Raw genomic sequence first — 18,898 nt, 5'->3', positions numbered from 1 at the left:
CAGATTATCAGCTTCTGTTTGTGCATCGATCTCTCATATCCTGCCACACAATCCCCTGCACTGATTCATTCATTCTTTCAGCAGCAGTTCATTGTTCATCCAGCTCTACATGGCAGACACATAGTTGTGTTTAATGATGCCTTTTGTTAGATTTCTAAGCCCCTGATTAATCACTTTTACTTACATCAACAAATAGACTGTAGATGTACCGTGGACTCTAGCCAGGATACCTGGGCAAGGGATGATAACACACACCCCTAACTCTTCAGGCCTCTGAGACACTACAGAGCATCCTCTTCCCCACCAGAAGGGCTGATAAAAAACAGCACTTAAGTCCCAAAAGTCAGCACCTTCTGTGCATCAAGATGTCACTGGAGAGCCATGGGTTTTCCCACCTTCCATGGAATTGTTCTGGTCATGTGAAACTACAAAGATCAAGCTTTAAACAACCACTGGATCCAAAGAATGCCTTGGCTTTTGCCCTTCCCTTTATGAAATAAAGGCTTCTTTACTTTGAGCTGTTATATTACTCAATGCCTGCCTTAGACACACGCACTCTCTCCCACAAAACAGGCTCATGGGGAAAAGTAATGGGAAGCAGAAGTACACTAATGTGATCTGAACTGGAGCTAACCTTGTTTGTGTGCAGGGCTGATGATGGAAGGGGTTGTCACTGCAGGAGAGATAGGAAAGCAGAATGGACACGTGGTGATAACAACAGGCTGCAGTTCCCGGGGCTCCCAGCTCCAGAGCAATATACCATTGTCCACGCTCAGCAGAACCTCAGATCCAACCAGAGGGAGGGAAACAGGAGCTCAGGTAAAGCAGTTTAAGAGAAGAGGAGATGTAAAGTCACCCCTCATCCTGGCACTAAAGCCAGTATCACCAGAGAGAGGCTGAGGAACACCAGGGAGTGAGAAAGGCATCTGGTGGGAGACTCAAGAAACCTGCTCTGGTGGAAACTTCCAACCAACTTTTAGGCAAGTTCACAGTATTGCCTGAGGAACTATCTAGTAGGAAACAGTATATGTAGTGGTTAAAGCAAGAGCTTGAAAACCAACAACGTGTAAAGTTCCATTCCCAACCCTGACAACTGTTTGATGCACAACTTCAAACAATGAACTCCTCCGTGTTTCAGCTTTCTCGCATGCACAAGTACAACCCATAACTCATGAAGGATGTTGTAACCCTTAAATGCTGGCAAAGTGTTTGTGGCATCCTTGCACTCTTGCCGTTACTGCTCACGCGGGCAGAGTCTGGGAGTTGCAGGAAGTTGTGAAAAATGAAATCTTCCAGCTGAAGAGGTTGCTGAAATTAGGCTTTTTCAACGTCTCCCATGAGTGGACAACGCCAGAGGCCCCCCCCCACCCCCCCAAGCGCATCTTGTTGATGAAAACAAAAAATAAGTCATGCATTTCTAATGACCTCCATCATGACATTCAACTTTCTTTCCTTTCAGGTTCCCATCTCAAGCATGTACAGCACACTGTGTTTGGGTGTTAAGAGACTCTCTAGAGAGCTCTTAAGAGACTTCCTCATGCCCTACCAAAAACACAATCCAACCCACAGCAGAAACACACACGGCTGTGGAGCACCTGAACCAGGCAGCGCAGCTCCTGCATCAGGGAAGGTCTGGACGACCAGATGTTGCCACTCCCCAAAGCCGGGAGTGACAGCTGTGGCGACAAGGTGCCATGTGCCCAAACCTCACCGGCAAAGGCCCGGCAGACACCCCAGCAGGGCAAGAGCTCACCACCTCCCCGTGGGGTGGACCTCTGGCCGAAACAGCCATCCATCCATCCATATATCCATCGCGACACCGAGCAATCACTGCCACGGCCGCTCCTCGGGTGGGGGGGGGACACGGGGCCAAGGGCGACCCCTCGAGCAGCTCAAACCCGCGCACCGCCCGCAGCTCGCCGGGTTCTGAAAGCCCCGCTTTCCATAAAGGAGAAGCGTTTTTTTTTTTTTTTCCCTGAAGAACAGCGCTGTTCGCTAAAGGAGCCCGGGCACAGCCGGGATTTGCCGCAGCCGGCCCGGCGGAGCCCCCCCAGCACCGGGAGACCCCCGCGGCCGCGGGCAGCGCTGCTCCGCTCCCAGCCCCGCTCCCCTCGCCCCCATCCCGGCGCTCACCTGTGCTGGTGCCCGCCGTGCCCGGGGGGTCCCCGGGGGCTCCCGGGCGCTCCCGCGCTCCCGGCCCGGCCCCGCCGCCGGCACCGCCCCGGCACCGCCTGCAAAGGGGCGTCGGGCACCGGCTGAGAAAGGGCCGCCCACCGGGTCCGCCCCGGCCCCCTCTTCCCCCCTCAGCTCCCCGGAACCCCCGCGGGGCCGTGCGGGGGCCGCGCTGGCCCCGCTGCGCTCCGGGGATGCGCCGGTGCGGGGTGAACCCGTCCCGGGTCCCGCAGCCTCAGAGCCCCGCAGCGCTCAGCGCCCTGCGAGCCGCTCCCCCGCGGGAAGGGCAGCGCGGGGGGCCGGAGGGGGCCGGCGGGAGGCACCGAGCCTGGCAGCCGAGCACGGAGGGTGTCCGGAGCGTGACATGGCTGCCACCCTCCTGCCGCAGCGCCGCGTCCCCGAACCGCACTGGCTGTCACGGAGAGCGGCTGCGGGGCCGTGCGGCACCGCGGCAACCAGGGCAGGTCCTCCACACACGTGTGCGTGTAAAACTACTCACACGGCAGATGTAAAACGCCTTGGGATTCACTGCTTCCCTGGGAAAAGCCCTTCTCTGACAAGCCCAGCCGTGCAACTGTTCTTCCTTCATCCGAAAAAGTGTTGTGCAATAAGGATGGGGAAGACCCCAAATCCCAAAGGGGAATCAAGGGGATTTGAGGATGAGCACAAACACCTCCAAGGCAGGCAAGGTACCCCTGGCTCCGAGGTAGGGGTACCTGCTGGTGTTCCACTAGCACCTGTAATCACGGGAGTGGGAACAAGCACTCCTTTATATGCTGAATGCCAAGGATGTAAAGGGTTACCCACCCATTTTTTTTCTCCCTCCAACCTGTTGTACAGGTCCCTTGGCCGCAGAGGAAACCCACCCAGGCACCAGCCCACGGTGGAAGGGCCCATCCCACCAGCACAGCACCCCAAGCTGCCCCAAGGCTCGGGACTCCTCACACACCCTGAGGGCCTCAAGCACCCTTTGCACAGAGCAGCTCTCCCCGTTTGGCGCTGGGAACCACTGGTTCCAAAGCAGCAGCAGATGGGGATCTGAAATGTTTCCTTCTAGTGTTCAAAGACAATCGTTCCTCTCTGTCTCATTAATTTTTCAGCAGCAATTAGATACCCAAAGACCATTTGTTCATTTGAAAAAAAAAAAAATCTTTCTTTCTTCACACGTCTCCTCTGAAGCGCCCACCGTACTTCGGGTCACAAATGAGAAAAGATTGTGAATGTGGATTTGTGATTGTAATTATTTCAACTGCCACCCACGGAAACAAACAATCCTGGTAGAGGACGTGGTTGGTGCTACTGTGTCACCCTGACTAGTCCTGCAGTTTTATGACTCCTGGAATCACCATTTTTCCTAAAGCTTCTGCTGCTGGAGGCACATGATTAAGGTATAAATTCTTTTTTTTTTTTTTTCCATGTTATCATCCAAGAAAATCTCATTATTCTTGCATTCTGACTCATTTTTTTCCCTGAACATAACTAGTTGGCAACACAGATATCTTGCCATCAGTACAAAATGTGACTGCTGAAACATTTGTTCTTCGACTCCATTTGAATCTACTATCGTGTCTCCATGTGACCTTTTAACGCTCAGAAATTGTCTATTTTAAATCATCAGCCCTGACATGTGTTGAAGATATTTTTAACAGACTGTTTACAGGAATTCTGGTTTCTGTTCTGCAATTTTTTTTCCCCCTTTTCAACAGCTTTTCTATTCACCATCTCCAAGTTGCACATGTGATCCTGTACTGAACACTGACAGGGCATTTGCCCACCTGGTCTGTGAGAAGCTGGACATCAGAAACTGTCAGAAAGGGGAAAAAGGACCTGAAAGTCAGAAAAATAGCTTGCAACCTGGTAGATTTAAGATCCAAGACCTCCAGGAAGAACAGAAGGGAAGGGTAGGTAGTTGTTCTTCCTCGTGTTACTGAGAACCAAACAATGCTGATGCGTGTGAAAGAGAACACTGGTGAGAAGGGCAAGTGGCATCCACGTGGCATTATTCCAAATGCACCCAGTGTGAGGGACGTGCAAGGCACGCCAGTTCACAGAGACCACCTCTGCTGCATGCCAGTCTGGTTTCAATTTACCCAGGGCTGTTCCTAAAACTCTGCAAGGTTGGTTTTGTGTGCCCAGCTCTCGGGTTCTCTCGGCACACGGTGCCACGTGCTCCACGGCACTTCATGTGGTGAGTTTGCCAGAAACACCATTCCCCGCTCCTGCTGAGTCAGGGGGATGCCATGTCCTGCCTGGGGAAGATGCAGACCCCAGCCTAGGATTCACCACTGTCACACCAGCAAGAAATGTAACTGATATCCCTAGTCTAGATGAGACAGCTGGTCAGCTCTCGGAGGAACAACAGCGGGAGAAAGAAGAGGATGAGGACAACAAACGTAACCACAACACCTTGGTGTTTACAGGAACACCCAGCAAGGACACTTCCAACTGCCAGGGGAGCACCTGGAGAGACAAACACCCTGCCCTCCCTCCTGGGTCCCAGGCCATTCACGTCAGGAACGCAGAGATGCTGGTAAATTTCGTGAATAGTAACGCTCTCCGAAGCTGCATTCACCGCTTCCACACACGGGGCTAGAAGTCACCTCTCTCATCCTCCCCTTTCTGGAGCAGGGGGTAAACAAACAAACCAACCAAGGCACCGAACTGGCTGCATTTCTCTGTGCCACAAGGCAAACAGGAAGCCCCAGCAGCTCTAGGAGAGTGGGGGCTCTTTGCTCCATGTGGTTAACGCGACTCGGCAGCGGGAAACCGCGCCTGGCTGCAGCTCTGCCGCGCCGCTCCAGCACGGCTGGGAACCTGCTCTTATATTCAAAAGGCAGAGGAGGGGTTGAGTTTGTTATTTTTTGGTTTGGTTGTTGTTTTGTTGGTTGTTTTTTGGTTTTTTTTTTTTTGGCAAGGAGATCTGAAATAGGATGACAGCCACACGAAGGGTGCAGCGCTGATCCAGCTGTCAGCGGGGAGCAGAGAGCTCACCTGTGTGAGAGCAGCCACAGGACACATCCTTCACTGAGAAAAGCCCCTGGTCAAACCAAACTGCTTCAAGATTTGACTATCAGTTTCTTTTTGCATGTTACAACACAAAAGCTCTCTGTGCTGGAGCATAACAACACTACACTGCTGCAGGCTCTTGGGATTTCTTTAAACACACACACACACATATATATATATATTTGGGGCACACAGCAATGTGCACACTGAAGGGACAGGAGGGATACCAGGATGAACTGCACAAAGTCTTAACAGCACCTCACAGCCTCCAACCTCTGTACACATTCATTTTCATGTTTTGAGCTTTCCAGTTCTTCACTTCAAATAGTCAGAGCTGCCACAGCCTTACAAATTCCAAGGAACTTCACAAACAACTTAATACCACTGTATTTTACAGATATTTATTTGAGTAGGACAGAACATAAAAGGTGAGGGGAGGACTTGATGTTCTTCACTTTGAAAATCAGTGCTAATGCTCCGAGGAAAACGTTGACTACTCTAAACCAACTGCAGATCCCAAACCTTTGTCGGGGAAATTCAGATATGAAGTCACAATTTTAATGTCAAGCCCCATATGACTGTTCCTAGAGCAGTCAACAGCGTGGTGGGACATGAGAGATAACACATACAAACTACTCAGCTTGCCAGAAGGATTATCAAAGCAAACACTCATCCCGGGGAAATCGAGCTCTGATCTAGCAGTGATGCGACAGCACCAACCTAATTTGACATAAATTCTTGTTTTATAGGAACACAGCACTACTAACAATAAATAATAAATAGTAAATGTTGCTGATACGTTCAGAACTCACACACTTTCATTTGTACTGCTGAAAACACTTCAACAGCATGCACTGTAAACTCTGTGTGCCTCTGGCTCCACAAGGCTGGCCTGTCCCCAACTAAGGACCAGGCAGGGGATGAACACCAGGTGAGGATATTTAGGGGAACAAACCCCAAAGCATCACAAGCACAAACATCCTTAACCAACCCCAAGCAGATTCTGTTTCCCTCTATTCCTCATCTCTGCCCAGGTAACCTTGTCAGGAGGACATTTCTCGGAAGACAAACGTGACAGTTATTTCAAAGCTCAGACTTCGGGCCAGCTGAGGGCACGGTGGTTATAGCATGAGTTGTTTTCCTTTCAAGAACAAGGCCACAGTTTGCTTGTTGATGTTGCCACAAGAGAGATTGCAGGGGCTAAAACCACGGCAAAGCCTCAGCGTGTTTTTTCCCTTTGATGGACATGCATTCAAATAAAAATGCCATTAAGCAAAGTTTTTCCCTGAGTTGAGCTGTTGGTGAATTATTAGGGGGTGGCATTCAAGGACCTGAGCAGCCTGTTCAAAAAGCCTGTGAAACAGTGGCAAGCCAAAATGACAGAGAGAAGGGAGAACAATGACAAAAGATACTCTGCTCTCTTGCTGAAGGCCAGAGTGGCCTAATTTGGTGTCCTTGCCCAGATAAAAATACTGTTTTCTTTGTGTGACTATGCATTCAAATGAAGGATACTGCAGACTGGAGAACAGTGCATTCCTCCATGACTTCCCCATAAATGTCTGCGGAGGAGAAAAGTACCAAGAACTGACCCAGGTTAGCTGCAGTGAGCAGCTGAGATTCCCATCTTGATCATCAGCAACACCACAGGACTTGTACAGGAGAAAAGTCCCTGCAGGCAGTTCTGCTACAGAATTATCAAAATGAACCTCCTTGGTCGTTTCTTTATCAGAATTTCCAAGTTAGAACCTCTGCCCAGGACAAATTATTGTGTTAAGGAACAAAGCACACTCTGTTTAGTGCTGGTGTTGCAAGCAGCACATCATCCCAGAGAAGAGTGGAAGGTGTTAGTCAAATGTGAGATGGGAGGAGAGGCTGCTGACCCAGTTCTGCAAGATACCTGAGGCTACAGTTAAGTCGGGGGGATGCAGGGTGAGTTACTGATGCAAAAACGTAGGACAGAATGTGTTTTGGGGGAAAAACCCCACAAACACAAACCAACACCAGCAAAAATCCCCAGCAAAATCTGCTGCAAAAGCCCAAGGCTCTCAAGGACCAGGACCTGGAGTGAAGGTGTTCATGGTCTGCTCCTCACACCATGCTGATGCTGTGGATTTTACAGCACCAGGTTTCCCTGAGCGCAGAACACAGACAGTATCACTTTGTGTTCCACAGGGCATTTTTGTGAAGCTTTGCTGTTTGTACAAGGCATCCGAGGCCTTCAGCTGGTGATGCCGCACAAGTTCAGAGCATCAATAAAGTGTGCACACAAAATATCACTTTGTTATCATGTCAGAACGTCACTGCAAACACACACAAAGAGCATTTCCCCCCACACAAGGAATGCTGCTCAAAAACTCACTTCTGCTGAAGATGCTTTTTTTTGATGCAAAGCCAAAAAATGTCAGACACAGCTGGCCAGAACCTCCATCCCTTTTCAGACTCTCAGTTCTTCAGGAGGGACAAACAACTTGATCTGAGTGATCTATAAACCCACAAATTTCCATTATGAATTGTAACTGCCTGTTTAACTAAACCACCCTGATGAATCTTGAAATTACTCTGAGGGGATTCTGGATCCTCTTCTTTGCTGCCAGGAGAAAAGCAGCACCCAAGTCTTCCCACACTACGGTTCAAGTTCACACGAGCGTTGGGTTCTCAAAAAAACCCATAAAACCAAACCTCAGTGATAAAGGCGGAGCACTGAAATGAAAGTCCTTCATCCAGTTTGGGAATTTTGGGGGTCTTTATTAATTGTTTCCAGTAAGACCGGATCTTGCAGACTCTTGTGTGGGTGGCTGGCTGCACACAGGACAGATGCAGGTGCCTGCCTGTGCTAAATATTTTGCACAGACTCACGAGTTTGCTATATTTCAGGGGGTTTTGTTTAGCTTTATTTGACATTTAAAATGTGTCTTCCGAACTAAGCAACATTCAGAACCCAAACAAATACACTCTGTGCATGAAAATCAGAATATACGTATCGTGTGACCAAACGAGGAGGATGCCAGTGACAAATGCTTCAAGAATTTTTTTTAGCAGCCACCTGAAAAATCACTTAAGAGTCAGAAATGAGGAGCAAAGGCCACTGCATGAGTCACCAGTGACAACAAGGAGGAAAGGAATGTGAAAGGAATTTTTTTTTTTAATTTTTTTTTCTAAAATGAGAGATGGCTTTGCCTGAGAGAAAATTATTTTTTACTGTCACCAGAGGAAAATTTCCATTTGCAAACAGGGGAATTTCCACCTGAGACATATTGATGAAGACTCACTTACATAGCTGGAGGTAAAACTGCTTTTACCCTGGGAACAGTGTCGAAGGAAAAACAAACTCCTTTCGGCAGCAGGAAAGTGCAAAATTTTTGTACTCAAATTTTGGTCCAGAAATAGATAATGTTTGTTTTCATTACGTCTCTCAAAACATTTACGAAGGAGGGAAGATGTATTTCACAGAAGTGACCAGTTCAGCCAGCCTAAACAGAACCAGGACTGGGAAACTGCAGTGGACAGGATTATCTGTGTAAGGCACCCCAAGGGTGAGTGTGCCTCAAAACATCACATAAAAAAAGCTCTGTTGTTTATTACTGCAGCATCATCATTTAAAATGTGGCAGCAGCTCCATGTGCAGGTCTCACCCTGCCCCTTTCCCTGACACCAGCCATGCTGCAAACTCCCTGCCTTGCTTTCCCTCTCAGCACGGTGGGAACAGGAATATTTGGTGTTGGATCATTTAAGAGATCAGCATTTTTTTTCACCCACCCTTGCCTTTGTTGTTGGTTTTTCTGCTATCCCCACAGCAAACCAGCAAAGTCTTTAAAAATGGCTCTCCTAAAGCCAAAGAGAGAGAGGACAGCATGGAAGAGTACACTGCTTATTCCAAGGAAAATACCTGAACACTTTAAAATTAAAGGGGGAAAAAAAAAAGTCCCACTCATTGAACTGATACTTCAGCTGAGTCTAGCACATTGAGTAAATCATCTACTCCTAAACAGATAATAAACCCGTCCATATTCATAAACAAAACCGAATATTAAGTCAATTATTATTAAATCAAGTGAATGGTGGCAGTTTCCATGTGCAATCTTAATTGCTTTCTAGAAGAGTCTGCAGTCTCTCCTCAGTACCTGTACATTTTACATCCCTGAGTAACGAGGCTTCACCTCAGTGACTTCTCCATTTTTCCAGGCTGGCAGTGATCTAGCACAAATTACAGAGCTTACACACCTTTGCCCACACAGTGCTCTCTCGGTTGGAAAATTGTAGAGATTTTAGATTGAATTTGATACAACTTTATTTCCACCAGGTCCCCAATAGCCACTGTCTGTATTAGCACGTCGAGCTCACAGCAACCCACTCCCCTTCTCTCCCAGACAGGAGCTATTCCAGTATTATCCATTATGCCCCTTTTCTAAGTGATCTCTGCTCAAAGCTGCTCTGCACCATCACAGAGACCTCAAGTCCAGCTTTACCCTGACAGTAAGAGGAATTAATCATCAAACAAAAGCAGCCAGAAAGCACCTGCAGCCTGTGGTGCTGGGGGGGCTCAGTGAGATGATAACCTTGCACTGAATTTCCTATTTTATTTCCTTACTACCTTCAACAGGAAAAAACCTCAGCCTCTCGTTTCCTTCCTCCTACCCACTTTCTGTTGGGTGTTTTTTGAGTGACTGGTGTAAATTAGCTGCAGTCAGGAGCCAGATATTTCAATTTGTTCTCCTCCTAAAGGCCAGAGGTAGAGATGCAGAGCAAAGTCTGCTGGATAAATTGACAAAACGACGGGGTGAGGAGAGCAGTGACAGACACAGGGGCTGCAGGAGGAACGATGCTTGGATGCTGACAGCATCAAACCTTCCCTGTCAGGAAGGAGATGGATTGAGCACAGCTTTGCCAAGGTGATGCTTTCAGAATCGGGGTTGGAAATTTAATGGAATAACTCAGTGAAATCTCTGCTCCCATAAGCACCAGCTGCACAGGCCTGTGCTGTTTGTACAGCACAGTAATGCTGCCAAGCCCACTGCTGTGTGTGACTGAGAATGAAATGACCACACATCATCCACCCATTCATCAATCCTTTCTGCCCCCTTGGGAACCAAGATACTCTCTCAGCCCCCTAAAGAAAAGGTTGCAAAGGAAAGGGGCCTTTAAAGACATTGCTCTCCATGAGCAAACCCCACCTTTTGACCACAAGTGATTCCTTCGGTGTCAAAAGCAAAGGAAACCCACAAGCCCTTGGACTCTAAAAATACACCCTCCCTTCTCCTCCTGGACTTCTCCTTTCGCAGAAACATTTCTCTTTCCGGGCCACTTCCCAGCCTGTCACACTTGTCTCTTGGCTCCCTCCCTGGAGCCAGACGAGTGTCCTCTCAAAGCACAGAGCTCCTGGTGATGCCATATGTGCTTTTACTGCCATTACAGCACCCACTTACAGCCCATTCCCTGCTGACAGGTCGTGCCCTGACTATTCCTCCAGCACATTATTTATTTACCATTCTTCTCTTCCTTCAAAGCTTTATTGATTGCTGTGCTTACCCTGTGTGTACCCTGGGATGGGAAGTCACAGGCAGCGGTGGGGGGACGGACACCAGCACTACTGTCTGTTCCTGAAACACCAGAGAGTTTTGCCCCGTGGTCACATGAACATCCACAGAGCAAACTTTTACCCTGGGGTAACTCCCTCAGAGTAGCAAACAGCAAACCAACCAACCCCTCAAAACCCACACCCCATTTTTCTTTACTGCTGAATCAGGACCAGCAAAAGCCTACAGAGATTTGAAATGTGTATCCCTCCTCTTGGCAGAATGGAGGTACAGGCATCTGATCTCATTTACCACCCTGTCCCCCATGGTTCCTGTCTTTACTGAACCTTTATCTTTTCTCTTCTCTGATAATGGATACCCCAGCGTGTTCCATGGTAACAGATCTGTCCTAGGCACTGGGAATTGCTCAATCCACATCATCCCTTCTCCTCTTCCTGAACCTCTTTTATGGGGTTCCAGCTGACCAAAGGAGGGAAGGGAGCCAAACATCTACTCAACTTACAAAAGACCAAAAAAAAAAAAACAAACCCCAGCACGTGAAATCCTGCTCAGTTGCAAAAAAAGTGAAGATGAGAACACCCAACAAACTTGCTCAGGATTGCTGACAGAGCCAAGTCCCTTCAGAGCCCTTCAGCCGCTTTAGACAGCAGTGACCAGCCACAGGGTACTCCAACCCTGATTAATTTTTGATCAGCTTCCTGATGCTCAGTGTTTCCAGCCTGCTCACAGATGGCTGTGCCAGCTACCTTGGTGCTTTGCAGACCTTGTAGCTCCAGGCTGGCATGGGCTAACACATGTCCTGCCCACATGTGAATTAGCACAGGCTGAATGAGCCCTGCAGACAGCGCTCCCAGCAGCTGGGCCCAGGGAAAGTGCCCTTGCTGCAGGCTGGCAGCATCAGGAGAAGACACTGAGGCTGAGTTATCCAGTAGTCCTCCCCACATATTCCCTCGGGACCAGTCTTACAGCAGAAAATTAAAACCAGTCACACTTCTTCTCTTATGTCATTAAAAAAAAAAAAAAAAAGAAATAGAGGAAGAGGCCATAAAAAAACCCCAACCAACAGCACAACTGATTCAGAAAACAATGTTTTTCTCTGCTCTGAACGAGGAGTCAGCAGCTCTGATTGCATGTGTGCAAATTCCCCCAAAGTTTCCCTGAAACTTTCCATTACAGAGAGGCAACTGAGCTCTACTATTAAAATTATGCTGATACTTGTTTATTTACCTCAGTGAAGACTATCTGTTAGATCTTATCATGGCTGAGTGAATCACCCTCTACTACATATGTGTAGTTGTCTCTCCCCAAGGGAAGGAGCAGATCTTCAGATTGCAAGTGCTCTGTGCTAAAGGGGCTTCTCCCAGCACTGCTTTTCCCTCCTTTTTTTTTTTTTTGGCTGGTTGCCTTCACTGAAGAACAAAATTCTGGTGGGAGGACTGAGGACAGCCAAGTGACAGGCTGTTTCCTTTAACATACAAGACAGTTGTAGTTTCATACTATCTGTGTGCATCACAGATTTTACCAAAACCAAAAGACCTGCTTAGGTAATGCAGGAAAATACCTCTGTGAGGGCTTGCAGGGCAAGGAGGGGGCACCTGCTAAATTCTAAGCAGAGGTGCCTGGAAGATTTGTCATGGGAATCCAAACCAGGAAGGATAACAACCCTAGGAATTAATCTGGACGACATGAGTGTCACCATGAAATCACCAGTGACCAAGTGACATCCAGCACACAGCAGAGACTCGCTGTTAAATCTTATTAATTGTATCCTTGTAACACAGCAGACAGCTCTGCCCACAGATCAGAGACCACAGCATTACACTGCAAAAATCATTCATGTGCCTGCTGGTGGCTCTGGAAGGAACTGTAGAATGAAGGAGAAAAAAAAAGGAGTTCTAATGGAAATCTATTCCTGTCACTTAGGAGCCTGGATTAACTTCTGCCCAACCCCTTTACAGCCCTGGAACCAACTCAAATATGGGAAAGCCGGGCACCCCTTATTCCACAAACACCTGCACCAGCTGTGCTCCTCTCCCTGTATCACTGCTCACATCTGGCACCACTGGTAACTATTGAAAAGCCACAGAAGTGGCACTTAATCTGCAGGAGCCTTGGGTGGAAGCATCTTGAATGAGAGGATGCTCCTTCCCTCCCTGCCCTGCTCTGCCTGCACAGTTCATACATCATTTTTCACCTCTTGCTCAGCCACTGAGCGTAGGGGCATCTTACCCCAATCCCCTTCCTTTTCCATCCTCAGCCAAATCCTGTCTTTCCCGTGCTTTGGCAGCTGTTTTTTCTTCTCCTCCCGGCCCATTTGCCTGCTGTTGCCTTGCTAATTATTTTTACAAGGCTCAATAATTGATGCAATCTTTCCCATTTTTCATCTCCTTCCCACAGCACTGTCTGGCAAGCCAGGAACTCCTCCAGCAGCTGTGCTCCCTTGGCTGCCCACCCACCTCCTGGGGAGAGGGACCGGGGCCAGAACAAGACTCTGCAGCCTAATCCTCTATTTACCTTTCTCTGGACTCAGCAATTATTATCCAGAGGAGCAGCTTTTGAAGTCACTTAGCAACGTGCCAGCAAACCAAAGCTCTGATGTCACTAACAAAAATAGCATCTCAGAAACACCCAGTTGTCTCATGCCTTGAACCGAAGTGTCTGCGGCCCTGTAGCTCCGTTCCTCAAAAATTGTTGCTTCTGGAGAATTTATCTTTGACCCACTGGCAGACAAAGGAGCAACACAGCGATTTCAGGTTAAAAATAATCTTCCTTTCTGCAATAGTCACACTGAGGAGAGCACAGGGCTCCTGGTGCCTCTCTAAAGCACACGGCATGGAACAGGAGCACAGTCACAGGTCTGCACTGTGGAGCAGTTCCCTCGACCCCTCAAGTTATTCACCTGCAAAGACGAATTACAGATTTAAAATAGCTTTCTTCACATTTCGCCTCTGACTGATGGTCAAACAGGCCCTTTGCCCCCTCCCAAAACAGAGGGGAGGAAACATGGCAGTAAATACAGGAATTACACCGACAGCAGAGTTCCTACTGCAACTTCTTTGGGGTTTTATGAATGCTGTCAAGCTCTGAAAAACAGAAGTCACAGCTCGTGAGAATTTTCAATTCTTTGCTAATTTTCAGTTAAAACTTGCTGCCTGGCTCTCAGTTTGGGAACCACTTCCCTGAGCAGTTGACTGTCCTCCAGCCTCTGTGCAGGCTGCCAGTGGGAAGGTGGGGCAGCTCTTCACTGCTGCACCCCAAACCAGAGCCTTCCCCATTTCACACCCCCAGCAAACCTACCCTGCCTGGTGGGTTTTGAGGCACAAAACCCCAGATTCTGCAGGAATCAGCACTGGTGGTTCAACGTCCCAGCATTGTTCTGGCACTGAGAACATCTGGCTGATTGTCACAGGATTCCTAAGCACAGGACACATTCTAGGTTTGTCCATTCAAGAGCAGCGTGAGGAGGACAACTGCCCAGGAGGAAAATTAATGGATAGTTTTTATGAGGGGCACACCCCACATACACACACACAGCATCTCCTCCTTGGGGAGCCACTTCCGTGGGACACAATGGCAGGATCCTACCTGGAGGAAAACACAAACCCTGCAGTGCCTTTTCCAGGACCTTTAGCAGGTGTTTCCAGAGGTTTCTTCCAGCCTACCAACCTCCACCCCTGTCCTCCCCTCTGCTTGCAGCTTGTTGTTTCTAAGAGCAGTGGTGTGAAAAAACAGGAAGCCATGCAGAGAGGAGAGAGAATACAGATTGAGGCATGAAACTGCACCAGCAACAGCTCCCCCAGCACTCACCCCACCCCCTCTTCCCCTCCCACCCCCTCACCACAGGCCGCATTCTCGATGAGAAATGCTCTACTTGCTCTTGACGGGAAACTGGTTACGGAGTCGCGTGGCCGGAGAGCCACAGAGGGAGGGGAAACCCAGCAGTGTGAAGGGGAACATCTCACAGGGCTCTGATGGTATTGGGGGGGTCTCATGGCCGTGGAATAAAAGGAGCAGGTTGAACAGACGCTGCTCCACAGGCAGCTCTGCATCCATTTTACGCTCCGCGAAAAAGCAGGTAACTCCTCTGTCCTCCAAAATTCAGATTTGCAGCTTCAAATATCTGCTGAGGACCATTCCACAGAGCTGTTTGAGCTCTGTCTGTGGTCTGCTGCAATCAAACAGCTCCTTGTACTGTTTTATGCCCGTATAACCTGTTTAAAGGATAAGGATTCCGTGTTTCAATCTATTGAAGAAGGACAGTGGATCACCTTGGCTGCAGCTCTCTGCATTGACAGCTCTCCCAACTCACCCTCTGCTGGCAAATCCTGACACCAACACTTGCGTTTCGCAGGAGTCTTCCTTGCTCACACCCTTATCTCTTCAGTCTCCAGCATAAGGCCAAGAGATTAAAAGGGTGAAGATGAGGAAACAACAGTTAGGGGCAAAAACACGAGTAGGGGACAGAAAGGCCAAGCAAACTGCTGACAAACACACAAATACCCCACTTGCAGTTCGTGGGAAGCACTCCCAGCCTTGTCTCTGCTCATAAGCACATTGACCAGCTACCTGGGTAACACAAGAAGAAAGGAAGCAACACCTTGGGAGTCCTGGTGATGCTGAAAGCCAGGAAGAAGCCCAACACCAAAGGCAGCTCGGCCAGTGCTTCTGGAGACCAGCACTCAAAATTCTAAGTGAAGGCAGGTGGGACGAGCGTGTACAACCTGAGTGGGTAACAGCTCACAAAACGAAGGCACAAAATGACCTCCCGCATCGCCCAGTGAGCGACAGCCCAGCATCAGTTATGGGCATTAACATGTTAAAATATCAGCACCTCCCTGTGCCGTGCTTCGATTTATTTTGTCAGTCACAAGTCTTTAACGTCCATACTAACTCAGCACCACGCACAGATAAATTGTCCTCCTCTTCCACTGTTAGTAACTCATAAACCCATTTCTAATTGCTAAAACCAGAGGGGAAGAAGTGAAGACAGGCTCGAGACCACACAACGGAAAAGAATTAACCAGTCTGATATCTACTGGTGGGAAAGGGGAATGCTGTATTTCCTCAGCCATACCCGAAGCCTCTGCACTGCTCACAGAGGGATGTGCTGGGCTGAGGTTTATTTATAAAACCTATAAGAATGTTGACCTAAGGCTATAACTTGAAGAAAAATAAGCAGAGGTCAGATTTTCTAAATGCAGCCACAAGCCCAAGAGAGAAGCTTACCAGTAAGAGCCTCAGCTGCTGGAGGGATGCAGAGCTCAGGGGAGGCTCCGGTCCTGCTGAGCTGCCAGGAAAGCCAAGCAAACCAGGAGCCATCCCCTGGTCTAAGGGCAGCCCATGCAGCAGCTTTCTGTTCCAGCCGCAGAGGCAAGGCAGGGACTGGGGGGGAGTTTGAGGTGCCTGCACGAGGCTGAGGGGGATTCCCAGCACCTCCCTGTGCTGGCAGAGTTAACCAGTCTTCCCAGGCTCTTGGGGTTTTTTGTCTTTTTAAATAGTGAAGAGAGAGAGGCTCCTACAAGTGGTGAGATACAGAGCAGGGCCTTTGTCTAAGTGCTCTGAATAGTTCTTTGGAAGGGCCCATCCCCGCTGACAATTGAAGGAGCCTCTGGAGAATGCAGACAGCTAAAAGAGAGGATTAACTCTTTTGTGGCATCCACGTCAGGGCATCCATGTAAGAGAGAACCATTTGCTACTGGGGCTGTGGCTCGTTATCCAAACCTGCTCCCAAAAAAAGAGGGCAAAGCAGGTGCAGTAAGGAGCATGAGAGGAGGAAGAGCAAGGCTCCTCACAAAGCGGTCTGCGATCCAAATACTTGACCCACAAGCAGCTCAGTCGCGTGCATCCCTACTAATTTTTTAAGGAATACCATGAACTCCACCTGCATCTGTTTGGACCTGCCCACGGACCTCGTCACCCTAAGAAAAATTATCCAAGCCTGGCATGACGGGGGCACTGCTGGGAAGGGGGGGGGAGCAGGAGGTGAACACACACCTTTCACTGCAGGTGAAAATGGCGCTGGGACGTTCCCATCTCCACATGCAGAGTTTTAGAATCTCTCTCTGACATTGCTCCCACATGTATTTATTGTTTCGTTTTCCAGAGGGGGTGAAGGGGATGCCGGGCCTTCACTAAACACCCGCTTTAGCCTCGAGAACCGATCCATACTTTGGGATGCTGGCACAAACGCCCCATCTAGTGGCAATCGCAAAGGGAAAAGCTGTGAAACCCATAAAGTGCTGCCAAATAAATCACTCTTTACCAATTAAACAGGCTGCTGAAAGTAATGAAGGGCCAACATGACACACGAACGCTCTGGAGAAAGAAGACAAAGCTCTTGACTTTTCCTCGTGTCCTCAAAAGTCTGTCACACCTGTATGTCTTTTTGAGAGATGAAAATCAAGAGCTGGACCCAGGTAAAATTCCTGCATCTATAATATATAATATAACCGAACAAAAATACCCCAGCCCCAAACACCTCCCTGCCCAACACTTTTAAAAGCCAGAGTTAATTGGGAAGTTCATTTATTTACTGAATCTCACACAGGCAGATGAAGGATAAGACGGCCTTTGCAGGATCTCCGACATGAAAAAAAAGAACTTCCATCTATTAAATCATCAAAGACAAGGGATGAGCAATAACTCAGCTCTTCCCAAATTTAAGTGCAACTGCAGAATCCCAAATGGGAAGACTTTTAAATGCCTGATATTCAATAATCTTGAGTCCAGGACCCAAATTATTCCCTCCTTAGTTCTGAAAACCTTGGGCCAGACTTCGATAATGATTTCCATTGGGCTCAGCATCTCCATGTGAGAATGGATGCCCCAGGCACAAGAGCCACAGTCACCCAAAAGTTAAAACTCGAAATAACAATAGGAAAAAAAAAAAAAAGCCACAACCTCTCAGCAATTAAGTCCACTTATGAGTACGAAATGTCTGTGTCTTGCTACCTGTAGGATTACACGAGGAGCCAGACAACAGACTGTAAAGCGCTCATTTAGTGGCAAGTTGCCGCAAATGGCTTCAAATATGTGAAAATCGCTTTCTTTTTACTTATTTGTTCTGCCTGTCTGGGCTGCAGCGCTGCTACCCCAGCACAGACAAAACAGAAATGGAGGAGAAATTCCTCAGTCTGCACCTACAAAAGCCAGTGGTGCCCGAGCGCCTCACGAGCCACGGGGCACACGGCCCACCCCCCCAGACAGCCAGGCTATAAAATTCTCTTTATAATCCCTTGTTTCAGAGAGGAATAATCACGGTAGGAGTGATCTTTACTTAAGAAGAGCACAAAAGCAGCCCTGTCTTCGCATTTGGAGCCCGCCCTGGGCAGGGGAGGCAGAGCTCCCCTCACACCGCGTCCCGCAAATGGAAGTAAAGAAGGGACCATCACTTACCCCAGCCCATCGCTGCCAGCTGAATGCCGAGCCCACGGGCAGCCTCACGCCAGGAGCCATCCCTGGGCCAGGCACTGAGGGGTACAACACCCCCAGGATGAGGAGAGGGGGGGTTCCGGGGGCAGGAGCCCCTCCTGACCCCAGCGGGGCTGAGCGGGACCCGTCGGGGCTGTGGAGGAGCTCCCGGGCCTCATCAGCACAGACCAGCTGCGGGGACGGGCCGAGGGGAGGGCACCGACCCCCCAGCTGGGCCCAGGCCCCTGGATAACGCGAGATTCCCTGTGAAAAATGATGTACTGGCCCTTCAGGAACAGGCATAGCCGCTACTTGTCTCCAACCCACCCAGAAAACCCAGAGAATCCTTCTCAAAACCCCATCCCGGGGACAGGTTTCAGCCTGTACGGGACCCACCGCCAGCTTTCTAAGGAGACTCCATGTACCGGACCCCTACTCGGGCTATGGAAAATCAGAAAATCCAGATAAAACCACCAGTGTGAGGCACACAAAGAGAGTCAGGCTTTCAGAAACCCTTCCTATTTCCCTAATTGTGTGCACTGTGGAATTAATGGGAGTGCAGAGGTCAAACTCGATACCCAAAATTCAGCAGCTGGAGTTTTACATCTATGAATTGTTCACACATGCTCTAAACTGCAGCAGGCATTTAACAACTTTGCCAAGCAGAACAGAACCATACTCTATTTAAAACAAAAAACCCAGAGGAATTTGTTTCAGTTACACACAGTTACCAAGAGCTTCAAAATACAGCAATCCTTATGTACCTGCACTCCCCT

The 18,898-nt window shown here is 48.8% G+C and overlaps 1 protein-coding gene across 1 annotated transcript in view; it reads right to left on the bottom strand.

Annotated features, from left to right (window-relative positions):
- The window catches only part of PIK3CD (phosphatidylinositol-4,5-bisphosphate 3-kinase catalytic subunit delta), a 24,623-nt gene extending 22,336 nt beyond the window's left edge, over window positions 1–2,287 (bottom strand). Inside the window, exon 1 of the mRNA XM_027882485.1 lies at window positions 2,134–2,287. The gene's annotated coding sequence lies outside the window, so the exon portion shown is untranslated. The remainder of the gene's footprint in view (window positions 1–2,133) is intronic.
- Between the last annotated feature and the right edge of the window lie 16,611 nt (window positions 2,288–18,898).

The sequence above is a fragment of the Empidonax traillii genome, unplaced genomic scaffold (genome assembly GCF_003031625.1).
Source record: "Empidonax traillii isolate 1590-97213 ecotype Southwest subspecies unplaced genomic scaffold, ASM303162v1 scaffold106:size2091409, whole genome shotgun sequence".
Taxonomy (NCBI): domain Eukaryota; kingdom Metazoa; phylum Chordata; class Aves; order Passeriformes; family Tyrannidae; genus Empidonax; species Empidonax traillii.
The sequence above is the reverse complement of the archived record's forward strand: the minus strand, read 5'-3'. Positions and strand labels throughout refer to the sequence as shown.